Below are 21,594 nucleotides of genomic sequence, written 5' to 3'. Positions count from 1 at the left end.
GATCTTAAGGGACTGGTCTCCCCATTTGCACAACCTGGTGTCGTCAACCTCTGATGATCATGTTGAAAGCACACCATCAACTAGTGAAAGTGAAGCCCCATGACAAAAAGGGAAATGTAGATTTCCTTGTAAACTGTGTGAAGGCGATCATGCCGTCCACAGTTGTCCCTTCTTAGACGAAGCTAAAAGAGTTTTGGATGATCGTCCAGTTTCACCGTTACGACTTCCTCCTGGATATAAAAAACTCTTGCCGAGTCCGTCACTAGTTGAAAATCTGGCTGGCCCGCTCAGGTGGTCGGCTAAAGCACCTATGATTGAAGATAAACCATATGGATCCATACCAGACGAAAGTCAAAAGTTCGAGGCGGCAGTTGACCCGGTCTTGCCTTCAGAGGTTTTATCTTCAAATGATACAGTCACTGAAGAGAACAAGGATGACATCGTCCAAATTCTCTTCATAAACACAAACTCCGACGAACAAGGGGGCAATTTACCCGTTCCTTTACCGCAAGAAGGAATTTCGTCAGAGCCGTACCCGGCCATCTATTCGATCCCACCTCCAAGCAACCTAGTTGTCTCCTTCGACTGGAATCAACTAGGCAGACCCCGTTTACCAGCAAGCATACCATTCCGAGTTATCGTTCAAATATATAGAATGGTTATGGTTGGTACCATCATAGATGAGGGGGCTTCTGTGAGTATCCTTTCGTCAACTGCTTGGAAAGCGCTTGGTTCACCATCGCTTTTGCCTGAGATGAGAAATCTGACAGGCTTTGATAAAGGAACCAGTCGACCATTAGGGATCCTTCTCAATGTGCCCATAACATTGAGAAGGAAAACAGTTCACATGAACGTAATGGTAGTTCAAGGACCCCTGGATTACAATCTACTCCTTGGACGAGACTATATTTATTGCATGGGAGAAATTGTCTCCTCACTCTTTAGAGTAATGTGTTTTCCACACGAAGGAAGAGTGGTCAAGCTCGTGGACCAGCTTTCATTTCCCGGATCATACAGAGCAAATAGTCATATACGATCCCTGAATGGTCTTTTCACGCAAGAAATGTCTCAATCTCCAGTCCGTCCTCCCGATGAGCGCGAGTAATTTTGAGGGATATGACTGAAACCCAGGGGGCATGCACCCTGGTCTGCTTCGGCAGGAAAACTTCGGGTATAGGGTAGGTTTCCGCGGAGAATATGACTAGTTTGTACCCCCGTCCGTGATTGGAAGAGGGGGTTATTCTAGAACAAGATTCTCTTGTCAAAGTTATGTGAGTGGAGTAGCCTCCTTCACTCACCTTTGTTTATCTCGGTAGACATCGCCAAAGCAGTTTTTTGTTTGCGCTGTGAATAGAACAATCTTTGGGTAACCTGTAAGAGGTGTACCCTTCCTGATAAAACAAATGTTTTGTCAGCTCGAATAGAGGGTGACCTTGAAACTCTGTTTTATACCTGGGGGCATGCAAACCTTTTGGAGTGCAAGCAAAGAGTGATCATTTATCTGTTTTTTGGATTGGTCGTTTCCTAACTTGCATAAAGAAAGGATGTGGGGCAAAAATCTAAAAGTTTCCGTTTTATATGAGACATTCTTATCATACGACTGGATTAATCGAGCAGTGTTACCGCAAGGTTCAAGCTCGTTAAAAAACAAGACCATCTAATCGAGCAATTTTAGCACATAGTTCAAGCTCGTTAAAAAATAAACATAAGACACGAGCAAATGTTTCCACCCGCGTTTAAGCTCGTTAAAAAATGAACTATTCCCCGGTAAATAACCACCATGAATGTAGTACTTCAGCCATTAAAGCCTTGGTCGTGTTTGCACTGTCACTGCCACTTTTTCATTGACCGATCATTCACCTCCATTTGATTGTTTACCCATTTTGAGGAAAAACTGCGAAGAGTGATTTCACTAGCCATCCTTGTGACACTGCCGTGATTGGAAAATTACAAACCTTACCTGGAATTAGCTGCTACCCGTTTTATCACTCGTTCCTCAAAAGACGAGTCTTCTTTAAGCTCTTTTCAACTAACTCGTAAAATATGAAAAGATTGTCGAGTCCTTGGCCTTCCAGCTCGTTAAAGGGACAGGAAGTGCTATCCCTCATCTAGATTTTAATCTTTTTGGACCTGAGGGATTATTGCACAAAAATATCGAGCGCTTGTTTTGTTCGGCTTGTTAAAACTATCTAAGATTCATCCCTTCTGTATTGTTTTATACTTTTTCGGACTTAAGGGATTAGATGACAAAAAAGGAATTTTGGAGTTACCTTTACGTACCTTTTCAGACTCTCTAAAATTGAAAAGGACCGAGTTATCTTTGTCGTTAAACTCATTAAAAAGATTAATAGCGACAAACTTGTCTTTAGACGAGAACGAGTTTCACTATCGCTAGGCTCGTTAAAACATAGCGATGGGTTTGCCCGAAGGGAAATTATAGAACAAGAATATGTTATCCTCCTCAAGCTTGACAAAATAAAGAGGTACTGGTCAGCAATGACTGGGGAAAAATTGGGAAGAAAACTCAAAGAATCTTTATTAGTAGCAAGTTGCTCTTGAACATGACACTTCCACTCCATGTTTGAGTCGGGTTGGGTTGTTTCATTCACCGGTCACATCGCCATGGTCACACCATACCATCCACATTTGGGGTTAATGCTACCAATCCATCACATCAGTGTCCCCGACATGTTCAAGAGAAGTCATCCAGAGAAGTCACCTGTGCCTCACCCACTACCATACGTTATACTCCATTCTTTCATGACTGCAACCCTGAACCGTATATCATCAAATCATTTTCACCTCCATCAAAATCATTTGCTCTGTTCCGTGTCATTGATGTGGGATTCATTAAGGCCCTCCTTTGACGGATCACTTCTTGTCGACATCAGCTCATTATCCAAGAAGTTGGTCTAGGAACAACCCATTCAGTACTTTGAAGCTTGCATGCCTCAATGGCAAGTTTCTCACTTCCGGCGATAGGTTTACATCAATGACCTTCGACCGAAAGATTTTGCGTGGTGTTCGACGCCAAGTCCTTTATTCACACCACGTGAATTGTACTGCAGTACCTTGAGGATCATTATCATTATTGGTGATTCCTCTCGCGCTTGTTAACAGTTTACATCATTGACTGGTAATCAAGCGATGTCCTTCCATGTTTGACTTCAGAACATTTCTCACATGGATCGACTTGTACTTTGAGTGAAGATCGAATGAGATTGAAGACCCCGGATCTAGTTTCATCCATCCGGGCTGCGATATATATCCAAGGAAATAAAGACATTAAATGTACAGTATTGCAGCACAGATAATCATCCTACCAAAAGGATGATGGCTCTATCAGAATCATCAGTCTACACTCAGACGATTGTCTGTCCTATGTACATGAAAATGAATTTATAAAGCCGAGCATGGGAATGCCCGCCTCAGCTAGATCATGAAAAACAGTATGAAGATAATGTATTGTACTGTATCTTATTACAGGTCTCCTCCCAGCATTGAAAGAACTTCGATCCTCATAATAAATCATTTCACCTGACACCAAAAGGTTAACGGCCTCATACTTTAGGGGGCAACTGTTATAGACATTTTTGTGCCTTACAACTCCAAGCACGAATTGTCCATAAACCAAGGGATCCTAAGTCCCTAAAAGTGTTGTTATAACCCCTAAAGGAACAAGGTCAACAGATTACAGCTTCTCCCAGAAGTTCTCCACCAGAAACTGCTCAGAATAAGTCAAAACAGGATCATTTCAACTGCTCCACTGGCTAGGTGCGTTGCATTGCACCTAAATACACTGGCTAGGTGTGTTTCAATGCACCTAAATACACTGTGAGGGTGCATTGGGCGAGAAATGACAAATGGCAGTGTCATTCCGCGAGGTGGAGAGACAGTGGAAGCTTCCAGAATCTTCTCTTGTGACACTTGCCTCACTGAATTCGACCAAGGATGAGTAAGAGGCCTTCAGTCTCCAAGTGGAAGCAAGAACTGACAAAGAGAAGACACTAATCAAATCACAAGCTGACTCATCCTCCTTACACATATCTATATATGGATCCCTCATCCCAGAGATCTAGAGGCTAGAATTTTGCATATTGTAAGGAATTGATGTTGTTTTTTAGGCAAACATCAAAGTATTGGGTGATCTATGCTTTGTTGGAGGTGAAGAGGGGCTTCTTTGCTAGGAGGTTGATGCTGGGTCAGGAACCATCGGTTATAACTCCTCCTGGATCTTTTCTTGTTTATCAATAAAAACTATTTGATTTTTTCCTCCATGCTTTTGTATCATTGATGCTTGTTACATTTGTATGGTTAACTTAAATCTGATCCTAAGTTGTTTATGAATATAGATCCATGTCTTTGTATAGTGTTCTTCTTTTGTGATCTTACAGGTACTTGGTGAAGCTGGGCAAGTAAGGGAGCAGGTAGCTGGAGACTGTCAAAGTAGAGAGGGATTGGGTCAAAGGATTAGCGCAAGACACAGGTTGGTTCTTTATATTCCTCTCTATCTATAGTTGATAAAGGAAATACAAAAGTAGTTTTTCTCTGTTTGTTTCTAAGGCAACTGTCACACCTTAGTGGGATAGAGCAGTTCTAAATAGAAACTTTTCCCGGTAACAATATCTGCACTTCGTCAGGAGCAACCTTACTCTGATAAGCTCTTCACCGAGCTATGATACCACTTGTCATGCCCCCACGCCGACGATAGTCTTTCAACTGCTCTTGGCGAGGTGCGGCACCACCAAACACTTTCTTTTCACCAATACTTATGTTCATGGACTACGCCTAACCATTAGTCTACTTAGTTTGTTTCTCATAACCAAGTAATTATTATGTTTCCTTTATACCAATGAACACCCATACACATTCATTATCATCAGTAATTATACAAGAGAACACAATTGCACAGTATAAAGGGAGGGGCAACTCCTTGAACAATGAGTCTGCTCGAACAATATATTATACAATCTTTCAATGTTACAAAGCTTTCAAGTATACTTGGGAGACACCAAGTTTCATACTTAGTTACAACTTCTCACACCTCCGTGTGATAACCAAGATTCTTTTCCCAAGTCGGGCGGGCGCGCCCTCACACGAATTGCCAACCAAACTTCACAACTGAACCTTCGGACGACGGGCGGGTGACCTGATCAGAGTCACCCTTCGTTTATCTCCACATGGTGGGCGGGTGACCTCACCCGAGTCACCTTTCTTCCACCTCCGTGTTTTCCTTCACAAGACGGGTGGGTGCTCACCCAAGCTACCCAGGAACCCGTGTCAACCGGCTGCCCTACGCCTTCACCCATGCACCAACGCCTTTTGCCTTCATTCAAGACTCGTGCTGCCTAAACGAGCTACCCAGGGGTTGGGCACATACGACCTGTGCCTTTCTCTTCTTGTTGCGTCCCTTTACTTCACACTTCTTCGTAGAAGACTTGAGCGACTTGCTTCTTGCTGTCCAAATGAAACTTCATTGCATGTTTTATATACGGTGCATTGGGCAAGTCTTGGCTGCCCAAGCCGACTTGCCAACGCCCTCACATATCATTTGGTCTCTTGCCTAAGTGTTGGTCGGCCAACAGTTCAACACATTTCCACTACAATGTATGAGGTCGGCCCGTCGGTTGAGCCTTTGCTCCCCACGCCTATAAACGCCTCGCTCATCCTCCTCCATATGTTATTTTAACATATCCTTCGCGCACTTGTCAAGGACTCGCACTTTGCACTTTTCCTTCAACCTTCGTTCATTGCCAAACTCGGTCACACATCGGGTGGGCGTGCCAAGGAATCACAGGTTCTTACAAGGGGGGTCTGAGACACCAAATTATCGATGTGAAAAGGCGAGTCTCTTGTCCCACAAAAAAGGGGGTCTCATGCACGAATTTGGTGTCTGGCTTGGCTGCGACGTAATAATAAAAATAATATAGCTAAAGGCTAGGAAATTGGTAGGCAGGGAGGCACTTGGAACATGGACCATTTTTCTAAATAAAATTTTCTTTTATATAAATTAATGTTATAAATAGTAATGAGTAACTTATCATGGAAGAACTTATTAGAATTGGAATAATCTCAAATCCCTAGGAAATTGGTGGGTGGGAGCCACTTGGCACAAATCTAATTTTTAAAATTTATTAAAAGTCAATGCAACCTAAAAAACTCTATAACACACTACAACCCTTGATAAGAATTCAGACCAAGAATATGCTGAGCATATTCCCTTTAGAATCAATCTAGGTTGTTAATTAAAAAAATAAAATAAAAATGTCAATAGATCCTCATCCACCTTAAGTTGAAATAAGAAACCTTCGTCAATTATCTTTATAAATAAAGATAAAAAGAATTACACATTTTATTTGTATTAAATAAAGTATTCATACGAAATTATATATAATAAGGATATTTTAATATTTAACTAGTTATTAATATTTTTCAAATAACACTTATTAATTTCATATTAAGTAGGGAAATGATTATACATATTTCTTATATTCATTGTAAAAGGGACATATATGTGTAGTTCAAGTGGCCTTAATATTTCTCATGTGTTTTTTAGTAATATGTTACAAGTTCAAATACAAAGAGGTAAAGAATGTACTCCATTTTAGCATTCAAATTGCTATGCAGAGATTGCTCTCTTCTCTTATAAACTTCATATTATTTCTGAGAATGTAGACTTGTGTGTTTCATATCACATATAGATTTACAAAACAACCCGTTTACAATCACTTACTATGGTTCATGTTAGTTCTTTATTGAATCACGAATCTACCAATTAATTAATTAATTTTTAAACCTAAAAAAATTTATTATTATTTTTTGTTTAAGTTTATATATATATATATATATATATAATAAATTCATATATGAATTACAAATTTATATATATATAATAAATTCATATATGAATTACAAATATAAATTCATATATGAATTACAAATATATTTTAGATCATATTATTAAAATAATTATCCATATAACACAATGAAATCTTAATATTTTGTAAGTGTTTAAGTTTTACATTCCATTAGATATTTAGAAAAACTACAAGACAAATTTAATCAGAATAAATATAAGTTTATATTATTATTATTATTTTAATGTTATTGTAAAATTTAATTTTAAAAAGTAAATATAAATCTTAACTATATTTATAAGTTATTAGAAGCTTCCACAATTATTCATATTGTTGAAGATTTTAACCCAATTATATAAAGATTTTGTCTATCCAATTTTTGGTTACTCTATCCATCATAAAAGCAAAAAAAACTAAATATTTTTTTTTTTTATTACAATTTGTTAATAAATTATAATTTATTTATATAAACTAAAAAATTTATATATCGAATCTATACTTCTAATACATTTTTATAAAAATGATCTTTAAAATAAGATAGTAGTACATTTTTATAAAAATTATCCTAAAAATAAAATATTAGAAAAAAAAATAAAGCATTTTATAAAAATTATCCGAAAAAAAATGCTATATTTCAAACCAATATCTTCCTTCCCAATGAAATAAAATATTTATTAAAATATTTTACTCTACTATACAACAGTCATGAAAAATAGCATTTAATAATGAACTCTCTCCGCAGCGGATGCTAGTTATTACTTTCTATAATTTGACTCTCTCAGTGACTTTCAACGTGATAAAGCTGATAAAAACTAAAGAAAAATTCAAACAAATTTAAAAGGGCTTCGAAAACTGGGCAGCCTATGTTCGCAGTGCACATGCTTTTCGGAATGCCAAAAAGGCCCTGCGAGGTTTATTTGTCAGCGTGTAGTTCTCCGACCTGAACATGCCAAATTACCAACTACTCCGTCTAGCATTGACACGTAATACCATACCAATTCTAATAAGCCGAATGACTTATTTATAAGATAAGGACAGGAACTTATATTTATTAAAGTTAGTATACATTTTTTTTTATAATTAATTAATTTATCATGGGGCCAGACACAAGTATTTATGGAGTACTTTTAAATAACAAGATTTCTCCCCTTACACTATGGATATCACCGGATTTCTCTACTTATATCACGAGGAATTTTCATGTTTCTTAGTATCTCAGAGTTCACTGATTTTACTGTAATCGACACCAAATCACTAAGCTTTAAACTGAGACCCATTCTCTGGGATTTAGTGTATATCTCAACCCAGGGTTTTTAGGTCGAACGGAGAGCAATCTACCTCCGGGCTTTATCGTATATTGTGCTAATAATTGCAAGGATTCCTAGACCTGTCGAGACAACACAAAGTTTGGCCTTACCGCAACCCATAATCTTCTTCATAGGTTACCAAGCCATGTGTTCTATCTTTTGGAGATCCACCTCACTGAGCTTCTAATCCATCCAGTAATCCAGCTCAACCAGAACATGAGAACCCCATTACACCATAGCTATTCAAAAATATCAAGGCTAGGCTAAAGACACTCTCACACGTGGCAAAACCCATGCCATAACAGAGAAAGAACCACATGCAATACCATGTATGCCAAATGTAGCAATGAAAATGCACATGCAAATTGATACATATAAAGAATATTGTTGTAGTTACTTGATCCTACTCTTCCTTGCTTGCTCCTTCCTTCCGCTTGCCTTCTTTTCCTTTCTTGATCCAATGCCAAAGTGCTCCAAGAAAACTCTAAGTGTCCAAGAGTATGAGAGAGAGAGAATAATGAGAGAGCTCCAAATCTGAACTAACAAAATGTTACAAACTGATCCTCATAAGCCTTTTTATCAATTAGGCCTTTATTTTCTTCATTTTCCATTATTTTCCTCTTCACATCCATCGTGTGACCTTTCACCTCCCTTTTCTCCTATTTTCCTTTATTTTCATAAATAAATGTGCCAAAATGCCATTTTGTCTTTCCAAAGGCTTTGCCGTTGTCTTTGTCAATTTCCTTAGCCATAATAAACAAATGAACACCCACACTAGGATGTCTTGGCCAACATTCAACTTGGAATAAGTGTCTCACCAACTGTGGTTATAATTTTTCCTTTATTAACTTTTATTACATGGAATTTTTGATAGGGTTAATACACGAGCCTTTACCACCGTCCCCCTTTTGCCTCATTTTATGATAGAAAATTTGGGCCTTCTAAATTGCCTCATCCATCGTCTTGGGGTTATCAGATTCTAGCCTTTCCTTCATATATGTAGGAAGACTACTAACAAAGCATTGGACTTTACATTTTTCCTCACGGATATACAAAAAATATATTAACAAGGATGTAAACTTGGTCACAAATTTGTCCATAGTTAGCTGTCCTAGGTTCAAGTTGTGAAACTCTTTTTCCTTTTCATCATAAAACCATTTTCTCAGATATTTATTTTAAAAATGCTTTTAGAACTCGTCCCAAGTCACCTCCTTCTCTTCAATTCCTTGCATTATCTTTAATTCTTCTCGCCATAAGGTTGTTTTTCCTTAAAACTGGTAAATTTCCAGCTTAGCATTAAGATTGTTATCGTACTCATAGATTTGAAAATATGTATTCAGATCGATAGTCCGGGCTTCAATAGCTTCCTCTGCCTCCCTGTCAAATGTCGGGGGTTTAATTTTTTTGAAATCCTCTTACAATTTAGTTTTCTGTTTCTTTATTTTCCTTTTCTTAGAAACATTATCGGATTCTTCCTCTTTACCATCCCTATCTCCTTTGTTTCTTTGTGTATCACTTATTTATGGTATGTTATCATTTCACTATCTAGGTTCATCATCCTTGGTTCCATTGTCAGGGCTGGGTATAAAATTCCTATGATTTTTCCTTTTAGAGAGACCCTTTATAATTTTTTCTTGCTCTCAATTAGCCTTTCATTATCAATTCTCAAATGAGCCATTTCAGACTTCAGTTGTTGAATAGTTTCCTGCCTCTCTGTTAAATTTTAGGGGTTTAATTTTTCTTAAATCTCCCTACAATTTCGTTTTTTGTTTCTTTATTTTCCTTTGCTTAGAAACATTACCATATTCTTCCTCGTTATCATCCCTATCTCCTTTTCTTCTTTGGGTATGACTTGTTTATGGTATGTTATCATTTCATTGTCTAGGTTCGTCGTCTCTGGTTTCATTGTCAAGGATGGGTATAAAATTCCTTTGATTTTTCCTTTTTGAAAGACTCCTTATAATTCGTTCTTACTCCCGCATTAGCCTTTCATTATCAATTCTCAAATGAACCATTTTAGACTTCAGTGGTTGAATTGTTTCCAACATGATAGCTATTGGGTTTTGGTATTCTTCACCCAACTAAACTGACAATTCTGGGTTCTCCTCTGTGATTGGTATAGGATTGGATCATACGGTTGGCCTCATTGGGGGTAAACGTCCAACTTCCCTCCTCATCCTCATTCTCCCCTTTGTTCCCCAAAGTTGGCAAAAAAAATAAGAGCTAAAAAATAGAGCTTGTGCATACAGATGTATGAGGACCTGCTCAGGTATCATCTCACAGTGTCTCTCATTATTATGTCACCTTTATTGATGATGCAACTATAAAAACATGTATTTATTGTATTCGAAATAAATCTAATGTATTTGATACTTTCAAGAAATGGAAAGCTTTGGTTGAAAATGAGACCGAAAAAAGGTGGAAGTGTCTCAGATCAAACAATGGAGGTGAATACTGTAGCAAAGAGTTTGATAGCTACTATTCAAAGAATGGAATTCGCAGAGAGAAGATAGTTCCAGGAACACCACAAGGAAATGGTGTGTCAGAAAGGATGAACAGGACAATCATGGAGTGTGCAAGGTGCATAATATTGCATGCAAGATTGCCTTTGCAATTTTGGGTAGATGTTGTAGATAATGTTATTTATCTAATAAACAAAGGGCCTTCAAGTTCCTTGGATGGTGGTATTCCAGAGGAGGCATGGACAGGTAAAAGGGTAAACTACTCATTTTTAAGGACTTTTGGTTGTGAAGCCTTCATCCACATTAATAAAGAAAATAGAACAAAGCTTGAGGAAAAATCAAAGGAATGTACCTTTATTGGATATGGTGTTAATGATTTTGGTTATCGCTTTTATGATTATGAAAAACACAAAATCATTAGAAGGAGAGATGACATATTCAATGAAAAGGTTTTGTATAAGGATCAGATGTAGGAAAAGAAACAACAAAAAGAAAACAAAGAATCCACAATGCTTGATGGGATCATAGAAAAAGTGAAGGTTCCTGAAATTCATAATGATCAACAGTTAGAACAAAAACAACAACCACAACAACAACAAGCACCTCAAACACCTCAAAGTGGTGTTAGAAGATCTACCAGGATAAGTAGACCCCCTAAACAATACTCTCATTAATTATATTATGTATTGTTGACTGATTCTAGTGAACCAGAATGTTATGAAGAAGTAGTGCAGGTAGAAACTAGGGAGAAGTGGGAGCAAGCCATGAAAGAAGAGAAGGACTACTTAGCAGATAACTAGACTTAGGACTTAGTCAGGTTACTTGCAGGTAAAACATCATTACAGGATAAATGGGTTTACACTTTGAAGGAAGAAGATGGAGGTAGAAAAAAGTATAAATCTAGAATTATGGTCAAGGGATTAAAAAGGGTATAGGGTTTGATGGGATATTTTCTCCGGTTGTGAAAATGACTTCAATCAAAACTATTTTAAGTCTAGTAGCACCTGAAAATTTGCATCTTGAGCAGTTAGATGTAAAGACAACCTTTCTCCATGGGGATTTGGAGGAAGAGATATATATGCAACAACCACAAGGATATGACGTAAAAGGGAACGAGAAACTAGTGTGCAGGTTGAAGAAGAGCTTGTATGGCTTAAAATAGGCTCCAAGGTAGTGGTATCTAAAATTTGACAAGTTTATGTCTAAACAAGGTTATACTAGATGTCACTCTAATCATTATGTTTATGTGAAAAGGAAAAATGATGGCAACTATATTATATTGTTATTGTATGTAGATGACATGCTTGTTGCAAGTTCTAACATGCGAGAAATAAATGTGCTCAAAAGAAAATTGGCAAACTCATTTGCAATGAAGGATTTGGGTGCTGCAAAAGAAATCCTTCGTATGAGAATAACTAGAGATAGGAAGAATAGAAAATTAACATTGTCTCAGAGTGAGTACATAGAAAATGTGTTGAAAAGATTTAATATGCAAAATGGAAAACTAGTTAGTATACCTTTGGTTAGCCATTTCAAACTAAGTAAGGAGGTGTGTCCCAAGACTATGGAGGAAATGGTTGATATGTCTATAGTTCCATATGCATTAGCAGTTGGAAGCTTAATGTATGCAATGATCTGCACAAGGCATGATAATGCGCATGCAATGGGAGTTTTAACAAGGTACATGAACAATCTAGGGAAAGAACATTAGATGGTGGTGACGTGGATTCTCATGTATTGGAGAGGTACCACAAATCAAGCATTATGCTTTGGTGGTTCAAACATTGCTCTACAGGGATATGTTGATATAGATATGATGGGTGATAGAGATAATAGGAGGAGAACCATAGGGTATGTTCTTACTATAGGTGGAACAACTGTCAGTTGGGTTTCAAAATTTCAAAGTGTTGTTGCACCGTCAACAATAGAAGCAGAGTATGTTGCTGCTACAGAGGCTACTAAAGAAATGATTTGGTTACAAAGGTTTTTCGATGAATTTGGTAAGAAGTAGGAGCTGGGTAGGTTATACAGTGATAGCCAAAGTGCCATACATCTTGCAAAGAACTCTTCAAATAATTACAAGACTAAACATATACAACTCAAGTACCATTTCATATGGTCATCATTGGAAGATGAAGAGTTGAAGCTAGAAATGATACACACTAGCTAGAATCTTGCAGATATGTTAACAAAAGTTTTAACCAGGGAGAAACTCAGATTCTGCTAAGTTTCAATTGGTCTTCAAGTATGATGAAAATATGAGAAACAACCAGGTCAAAAGTGGAGTCATTGTCTAGCAAATGAATCAGTGGTGGAGTTTCTATAATCAGTTTCCAAGTGGGAGATTGTTGGGTGTGGAGCCTAGTTATCTTCCTTATTCATAGGTATCGCTGCATTGGACCCCATTTTGTAACGTGGTGACAACGCCACTAGGGGGGGGCGACAACGATTATTTGTAGCCCCCCCCAGCGGGGGATTGGCGGCAGTGCCCCCGAAGCTAAAAATAGATGTAAAATTACCTTATAAATGTTGTAATTTCGTAGTCAATCTGGGCTGTTCATTAGGTGGAGATCTCAGGGTAGAAGTTATGTTTAATTTAGGGTTTTTTGCCTTGGAAGGCAACCCCTTGCTATATATGAGGGAATTGTATTGTGTCTATGTATATCTATATTATGAGCGAGGAAGAGAGAGGTGATTATGTGAGAGAGAAGAGAGAATTACATCGGATTTATTTGCTATAGGTTGTATCTTTTTAGTTTGCTAGATAATATAAAAGGAATTACTAGCTGTTTCTCCATGGATGTAGCCTAAATTGGGTGAACCACGTATATTTGTGTGTCTCTTGTTTTATGTGTTTTCTCTGTTTATCTTTTTGTAATATATTTTATGTGTTCCATTGCTCTGTAATATATAATTTTCTAACATGGAAATATTATCTAGTTTGTATTTTGCAAATGTGCTTATTGGGTTGTATACGCCTCATTCCCCATTACCCTATTTTAGGTTTGTATAGTTTTGTTAGGCTCAAAATACATGAGCAGGGTTTTGTATTGTCTTGTATTTACCTACTTTGTTTTAAGAATTCTTCTCAAGATTAAACTTGCTACCGTATTTTGTATGTATGTCTACGAGTACTTTCTTTGATAAGTCACAGTGAACATAATTACTTTGCTCCTTTAAATTTTGTTTAATATATATTATGGATATGTGAATATCTTCTTCATTGATTTCCTTTGGGAATAGCTAGGTCAAATATGAGATATTGTATGGAATCCTTCAGGGTTTGTTGTTCAATTTGAATCTTCCTTCTTGTTTACATGAGATTCCTCAACATTGTTCACAAAGGTTACGTTGTTTTAAGATAGTGTTTACTTCTCTGGCATCAAGCTGTGTATTGGAAAGTTATTTTATTACTTTCAAATGTGTAGTGGTCTACATAATTTTTGGTTTGAGATAGGCCTAAACGGTTCAACTTGTTTTTTGGACCAGTTCAGTTCCAGGACTGTACCATGGTGACTGGATAAGTTCGACCTTGCCAACGGACTAACTTGAACTATAACCCTCAAGTATTTCCCTTTGTCATGTGATCCCTCTCGTTTCTATTTTCTTTTTTGGATTGATATTCATGTTCTACTTTCAGTTATTAATGGTTCTTTATGTCACTTGTTTGTTGTGGTGCTTAGTCAATATTTCTTACCACGTATTTAATTCTCAACACATTATTACAAAAAAAATACAGTTTGTTTAACTCAACATTATGACAATATACATGATTCTGCTAACGTCTATTTATTCTCATAAAAAATATAGTTACACATATATCCTTTTAACTCATCAAATATAGGTTTTTAGTACACATACACATTTCATAACCAACTAGTCATAACAACTTCATTCACAAAAGAAAATACAATTATTCACATAACTTTTAACACTATCACTAGTATTTACTATGAGTACTTATCTACTATGTCAAGTTGTCTAAGAATTGACAGGGTAACCACACCACCGAACCTTGAGAAAGGAAATTATATCATTTTCTCTCCCACGAGCATCTTTATACTAGAACAATTTTTGTTAGTAACCCTAACAGGGTTAATTCACACGCAAAAAAACCCCCATAAGATCCAACCTCAAACTTATATCAATCTTGAGGCTTCCACTGGCTCTTTGTCGAGCTCAATAATACCTCAGGGAAACATCCTGTGAAGGTTCTGAATTGATCTCCTTTCTTCTTGAAGCCTCTAGCTTCCCTTTTTTTTCTTGATCAGTCTAATCCTATTGTTTATACAAAAAGTGTTACAGCAAGGCCATTGCCTTGAAAATTCTTGCCATGAAGTTGGCATTTTACAAAAGGATGCTTGACGTTATGTGCGGAAGAACCACAACAGTGCTTTTAACTCCCATAAAACTCAAAATTGACCCACAACTATCCATCGCTAAACATAAACAAATCATTAACTGACAGAGACCTGAAACATACATTAACATCGAGACTCAAAAGGGAGGCGAACTACTACTTCAGAAACTGCACAAAACGAAGGCACAGGCTCATTCATTTGTCCTCTGAGGTATACGGTTCCTCAACAACCCTACACCCAAATTGAGCTGAGTCATTAGAGTCGGACGGATGGACCTCTGAGCCTGTAGGCTCTCCTCTTGCTGGCACGCTCGGACCTGCGTTGTCTTCAGAATTCACGACAGAAAGGCCTCCTATGACCTGGCGCTGGTTATCATTTGGATTTGCCGTCCTCTGATCTGCAGGAACCCCAGGATGAGCCGCTCCTGGACCCCGAGCATTCTCACACTTTTCAATCGTGACGGAGACTATGAAGGAGGAGTTTGTTAAAGAACACGGGATGCGGAAATGGGCAGTGGGATGAGCATTATGCTCAAGGTCATCATTCCTAAATCGCCCTCTGCCCTTGCCTCTGTCACTTCTGGTGGCTGGATGATTGAAGCGACCAAATTCCAACACATCTGAGGATGGGTCTGAGGTGGGGGTGGACCGCTGATGAGTGGCGCGACCGCAGGAACCACCATGTCTACTCCCCATTCTAGGCCTTTCATGCGGCATGATGTTATGCAGACGCTTGACAGAGGAGCGAATGCACAGAGAGGGATGGATAAGAAACGAGTGCTCAGAGAGAAGCGGAAACAGAGCCCAGACAAGTCTGTGAGTCCCTGAAACCAGAGCTAAGCGAAAGACGAGGATAGAGAAAGCTCTTGAACCGAGCAAAGGATTGACGAGCAGAAATGAACTAACAGAGCGACACAGGGAAATGCTCAGAGCAGCGACCTTTATGGCATCGATGGTCCGTGACGGAGCCACGGGAGTGACAAACATATTGAGAGCCATGGTGCAAATAACCAGGAGACTGAAGGACAATGTTAATGCAGCCATAAATAGAATTGTGCGAGACCAGCTCGCCAACCCATAACTGTAACCCGTGGCGCGCTTGGGCTGACACCTGCCCACTCGATGCGCCTTCAACGTACCCTGTGGCCTGTCAATCACCCACATCTGGGAGCAAGTAGTCCTGTTGCACTAGAGAAGTGCATTCATGTTTGAGTTGTTCATCATCGGAGTCTCTGAGAGGTCTTGAGAAATAAGGGATTTACTGGTTTACCCATTGATTGGCCAGTCTATCTCCTACTTTGTTGGCAGTGCGTCTAACATGCTTGAAGGTAATGATTTGGGGATTCCGAAGCCTTTCCTCCAAAATTTCTAGTCTGCTGAGCAGCCTCCAGCTAGAAGCTATCTTGGCTGCCGAAGTACTTGCTTGAATTCTAGTGGTTGCTGTTATTAGGATAAGGGAATCTCCCTCAACCTCTAATGGGAAGAAGTTTTTTTGATCTGCAATGCAAATCCCTTTCCACAGTCCTTCCAATTCAACAGCGTTGTTGGTGTCTTTGCCAATGGTTCCATAGTAGATATGCAGTACTACACCCACATTGTTCTTGAAGACCCCCCCAAATCCCATCGGCCTGGGATTGCCTTGGCTGCCCCATCAAAATTCAATTTGTATTAGTTGATTGCAGGAGGAGACCAAGTGAGAGGCGAGGCAGAACTAGTTGGTGGACGAGCTTTGACATGGGCCAAAAAGGACAGGTCCAGATTCCAGGCGTTCATGATGAGACCTTCCTAAGGTGATTCTGGCAGATCCATGTCTTGCCAGTTTCTGATAGCTAGAGTTTCTTGGAGATTTTGTTTCAGAAGAAGCCACAGAGTGTCAATTGGCCTGCTGATGTTGTTAAAAATTCTACTATTCCTTTCCTTCCAGAGTATCCAATAGAGAAAGCCTGGGATTAGATTCCACAGAGAGTTTAGAAGAGGACTTTGAAAAGGGTGCTTTGGCCATTTTCTGATGGTTTCTGTGATATCTTCCATCCGTTCTTCCGATCTTCTATTGCATTGTTCAATTTTCTCCCATAGTTGAGTAGCTAGAGGACAAGTCTCCATGAGATGCCTAATGGATTCAGAGTTGAGATTGCAATTGGGGCATCTCGATGGGGCAATGAATCCTCTTTTTTGCAGATTGTCCCAAGTGAGGATGTGCCTCTCGCTTAAAAGCCATAGAAAGGTGGAAACCTTGGGCCATATTCATGGTTGCCAGACCCTTTCCCATATCTGATCGTTGTCTGTCTGGGAAGCTGAGTAGCGAAGCTGGCAAGCTTCCTTGGTGGTAAAAATTCCCCTTGGCGTATGTCCCAACGCAGTTTCTCCTGCTGGTTTGAATATTTGATTCTTCTTTGATTTAACTCCTGATCGCTTTCGGTATAGGTTTCCCCTTGCCAATCGGCCTGCCAGGTGCTAGCGGGTTTCCAAAGATGAAAATCTTGGAGCGTCTGCTATTGCCAGAATTGATGAACATGGGTGAGATTTGCTTGCTGCATAGAAACCTGCTAGATTGGCTTGTGGAACAGAGCGGCTATTTTTGGGAGTTGTTGCGAAGATTCCTCCCAGAACCTAGCTGTGGTACCTGAATGAATTTCCCAGAAGCTATGCTCTTGAATAAAGGTGCTATGAAGCTTTGTGGCATTCCAAATCAAAGAGCCTAGGGTTGTAGTGCTGATTCTTATGAGGTCACTCCATTGGCTTCCTGGGGCGTATTTTGCTTGCCATAGCTGCGCCCAGGGTATTTGTGGTTTGGAGATGCAATTCCACCATATACGAGCACCCATTGTGTTGTTGCTTTGGAGAGGGTTCCTTAATCCGAGCCCACCGTCAGATTTTGGCTAGCAGACCTCCTTCCAATTGACAAGAGCCCATTTCCTATTGAGACCAGAAGATCCCCACCAAAAATTTCTCTGTAGATTGCGGATTGCTTTGAGGACCCATTTTGGTGCTGCCAGGATAGAAAATAGATACAGTGGTATGGCCTGGAGAATCGATTTGATCAAGATGAGTCTGCCGACCATATTGAGAGAGAGAAAAGTCTAGGATGAGAGCCTTGATTCCAATTTATCTAAAAGAGTCCTCCAGGAAGCGTGCTTAATGGCAGAGTCCAACAAAGGAGCCCCCAGGTATTTTGATGGAAGCACTACTGTAGAGAATCCTAGAATACGAGCGATGTTCCTTTGAGCGGTAGCAGGGGTATTAAAAAAGAAGAGTTAGGATTTGGAGGCATTGATAGATGTACCAAAGGCTTCATAGAAGAGAGAGAGAAGATTTTTGAAGGCTTTAGCCTCTTAAGAGGAGGGGTGGCCAAATAGCATAGTATCATCTACAAACTGTTGGTGGGATAAGGGTTGAAGACCATGGAGAGAAATTCCTTTTAGAGCTCGAGAGGAGATGGCTGAGTGGAGCAAGCGACTGAGCCCTTCTACCATGAGGACAAAAAGGAAGGGGGATAGGGGATCCCCTTGAAGAATACCATGGGAGGGGCGGAAGGGCGATGAGGGGGAACCATTGAGCAGGACTGAGAAACAAGGAGAGGAGATGAGATTCATGATCCATATTGTCCAAGTGGAATTGAAACCAAATGCTAATAACATCTGATGAATATAGTTCCAGCTGAGTTTGTCAAAAGCTTTAGAGAGATCAAGCTTTAGAATCATACCTGGTTTTTTCAGAAGCTTTAGAGAGTAGATTACTTCATTTGAAAGAATGATGTCATCCATTATCTGCTGCCCTTCTACGTATCCAGTCTGCTCCAACGAGATGAGAAGAGGGAGGAGAGGTTTGAGCCTCTTCGACAGTTCTTTGGAGATGAGCTTGTAGATGACGTTGCATAGTTCAATCGACATGTATTTGTCGGGCGTATTTGGTTCATCCTCTTTAGGTACTAGCGCTAAGAAAGTGGCATTGAGGGAGGGTAGAATCCAGTGCATAGATCTTGATTCCTCCACTAATTCCCATACCTATGTCTTGATGAGCTCCCAAAACTCGTGAAAGAAATTGGCAGTGAAACCATCAGGACTAGGTGCCTTGCCATCCTTATGTTGGGCCATCGCAACTTCTACTTCCTGTAGTGAAATAGATTGGAGCAGTTTATTGTTATGGTCCTCTGTTATGATTTTAGGAATGTGCTGCGTGATGGTTCTAATTGCTTGATCTCTGCTTCCTGGAGGTTCCCTGAGAATTTCCTGAAAGTAATCTTTAAATTCCTTTTCCATGTCTTCATGCACTTCTAATCTTTCCCCTTGTTGATTGTTGATGAATGCAATGTTGTTGTGAATTCTTCTTTGGATGGCGGATCTGTGGAAGAATTTTGTATTCTTCTCCCCTTCCTTGAGCCACCGGATTTTGGACTTTTGACGCCATAGGATTTCTTCTTGCTACCTACAAGCCTCAATTTTATTCCTAAGGGTCCGCTCCTGATGCACCTGCTCTTCTGTCCTACCTTCCAAGATGATTGTCTGTTGTAGTGCACTCATTTTTTGTTCCAACTGTTTGTGATTCTCAAAAATGTTGCCAAACTGAGTGTCGTTCCAAACTTTGAGAACTTGTTTTAGGTTTTTTAATTTATGTTAGAATTGGAACATTTTGGCTCCTTCAGGTGGGATAAAGGATTGCCAAGCTTCACTAACCACTGCCTTGAAGTTAGGATTTGAGAACAAGAAGGCTTCAAATCGAAAAGGTTTGTTGCATCTTGTACCTAGCCGTGACCATTGTAACATGATGGGCCAGTGATCTAATCCTCCTTGGGGCAATATCGAGGCATGAAAGTCCCCTCCTAGGTGTATGGCATTGTCCGAGATGAGGAACCGATCTAGCCTAGAAGCTATATGCTGAGTACCCCTACGCTTATTAGTCTAGGTGTATACTCCATTGGAAGTCTGAATATCCATTAATTGATTACTTTAAATAAATTCTTTGAGGTCGATACTGTCACCTTCTAACCTTGTTCTGTCGCCGTGTTTCTAGTCCATCATCGTTATGATGTTGAAATCGCCACCACTAATCGAGAGGGGAACTGCCTGTTAGAATTGAGAATGGTGAGAGTATCCAAAAGTTCCAATTTTTGCTGTAAATTTTGCAGAAAATATACATTTGAGAGATGCCCATGAATGTTTGTGCTGATGAGATGGAAGGACGCTTGGATGAGGAAATGGGTGGCATGAAAGTCTTGTAGAGTGAGAACTTGCGGGTTCCACAAAATAGCTAGTCCTCTCGAAGCCCCAGAGGCATCAACTGAAACTGAGCAGCTGCCTGACCAAACCTTATTGAGGATTCTTTCTATAGCAGTGTTATTACTTTTCGTTTCTTGAAGAAAAACTAATGATGGTTTTTCTTGCTGGATCAATTTTTTTAACATTCTGTGTTTTGAGGGGCTATTGAGCCCTCTCACATTCCAAGAGATAAGCTTCATGAGGAATAGTGGGGTTTGGGTTTGTAGAACTTTGTCAACTTAGGGAATCACCTGGATTCCGTAAGTATTTCTCCTACGATAATGGTCCTTTGCAAGTATGTTTTGTGCCCTCTTTTCTTTGTTTCTTTTAGAATTTTTTTTCCATCCAGGGGCTTCCTGCTTGTATACCTAGACTTTTATTGTGCTGAGCTTTGGTTAGAACTCCTTCCAGCTTGTCGATTTTCCATGGGGGTATTGAGTTGTATTCTCTGTGCTTGCAAGTTGTTTCTAATTTGAGGATATCCAGACCATCCAAACTGACATTCTCTAGATCCTCATCCATGATTGTGGGGGTACTCTGATCTTCCACAGATGCATTGTCGTGCAAACTGAGGGCTAGAGCAGCATCTAGCTCCATTGCAGAGGACTGCTCGCCTGACTCTGGAACAGATTTCTCTGAGGTAGGGGGATGTAAGCTAGTACTTGGAGTAGGTTTTTACGAGTGAGAGGAAATTAGCAGGCTAGATGGATCATATGCGGAGGATGGCTGAGAAGCTTTGATAAACTGGGAGGATGAGGGTGGGGAGGGTATCTCTTGAGGATTGGAGCATTGATTCTCTGAGGGATCAAGAGAGGAGAGCAAAATGAATCTGTTCTGGGAATCAGGTTTTTTGGGGCTTTCTGGGACTGCAGGATTTTTCTTTGCATGCCTCCAGTGATTAGGGACTTTAATGAATCCTTGAGAGTCTTTGCTAGATTCATTAGCAGAGGTTTTGGGCTGGGTATTTAGAGGACAATCTCAAAAGAGATGGCCATGTTCATGGCATTTCTCACAACGAAAAGGGATATGCTCATAATCTAATGGTTGGATCCATTCAAAATCATCATGAAAGAGACTTACCGAGTCTGCAAGAGCCTTGTTCAAGTGCATCTGGACATAGATCCCGACGTATGAGGTGTATCTACGGGTTTTAGTTTCCTCAGCAACTTTGATGAAAACCCCTAATCTGTTGCCGATGTCTGCTAGCGTTTCCTCTTTCCAGTATTCCACAGGAAGGGAGTACATATGTATCCATACTGGAGCCCAACTAAAATCTTCCTTATCTGGGTTAAACCTAACTTTCCAGTCACGAAGGTATAGACTTGAGGAGTTAAAGAAGTACGGGCCGCCTTC

Source organism: Pinus tabuliformis, chromosome 9 (assembly GCF_031772625.1).
Source record: "Pinus tabuliformis cultivar Carrire ecotype Pingquan chromosome 9, CPIR1, whole genome shotgun sequence".
Classification (NCBI taxonomy): Eukaryota; Viridiplantae; Streptophyta; class Pinopsida; order Pinales; family Pinaceae; genus Pinus; species Pinus tabuliformis.
The sequence above is the reverse complement of the archived record's forward strand: the minus strand, read 5'-3'. Positions refer to the sequence as shown.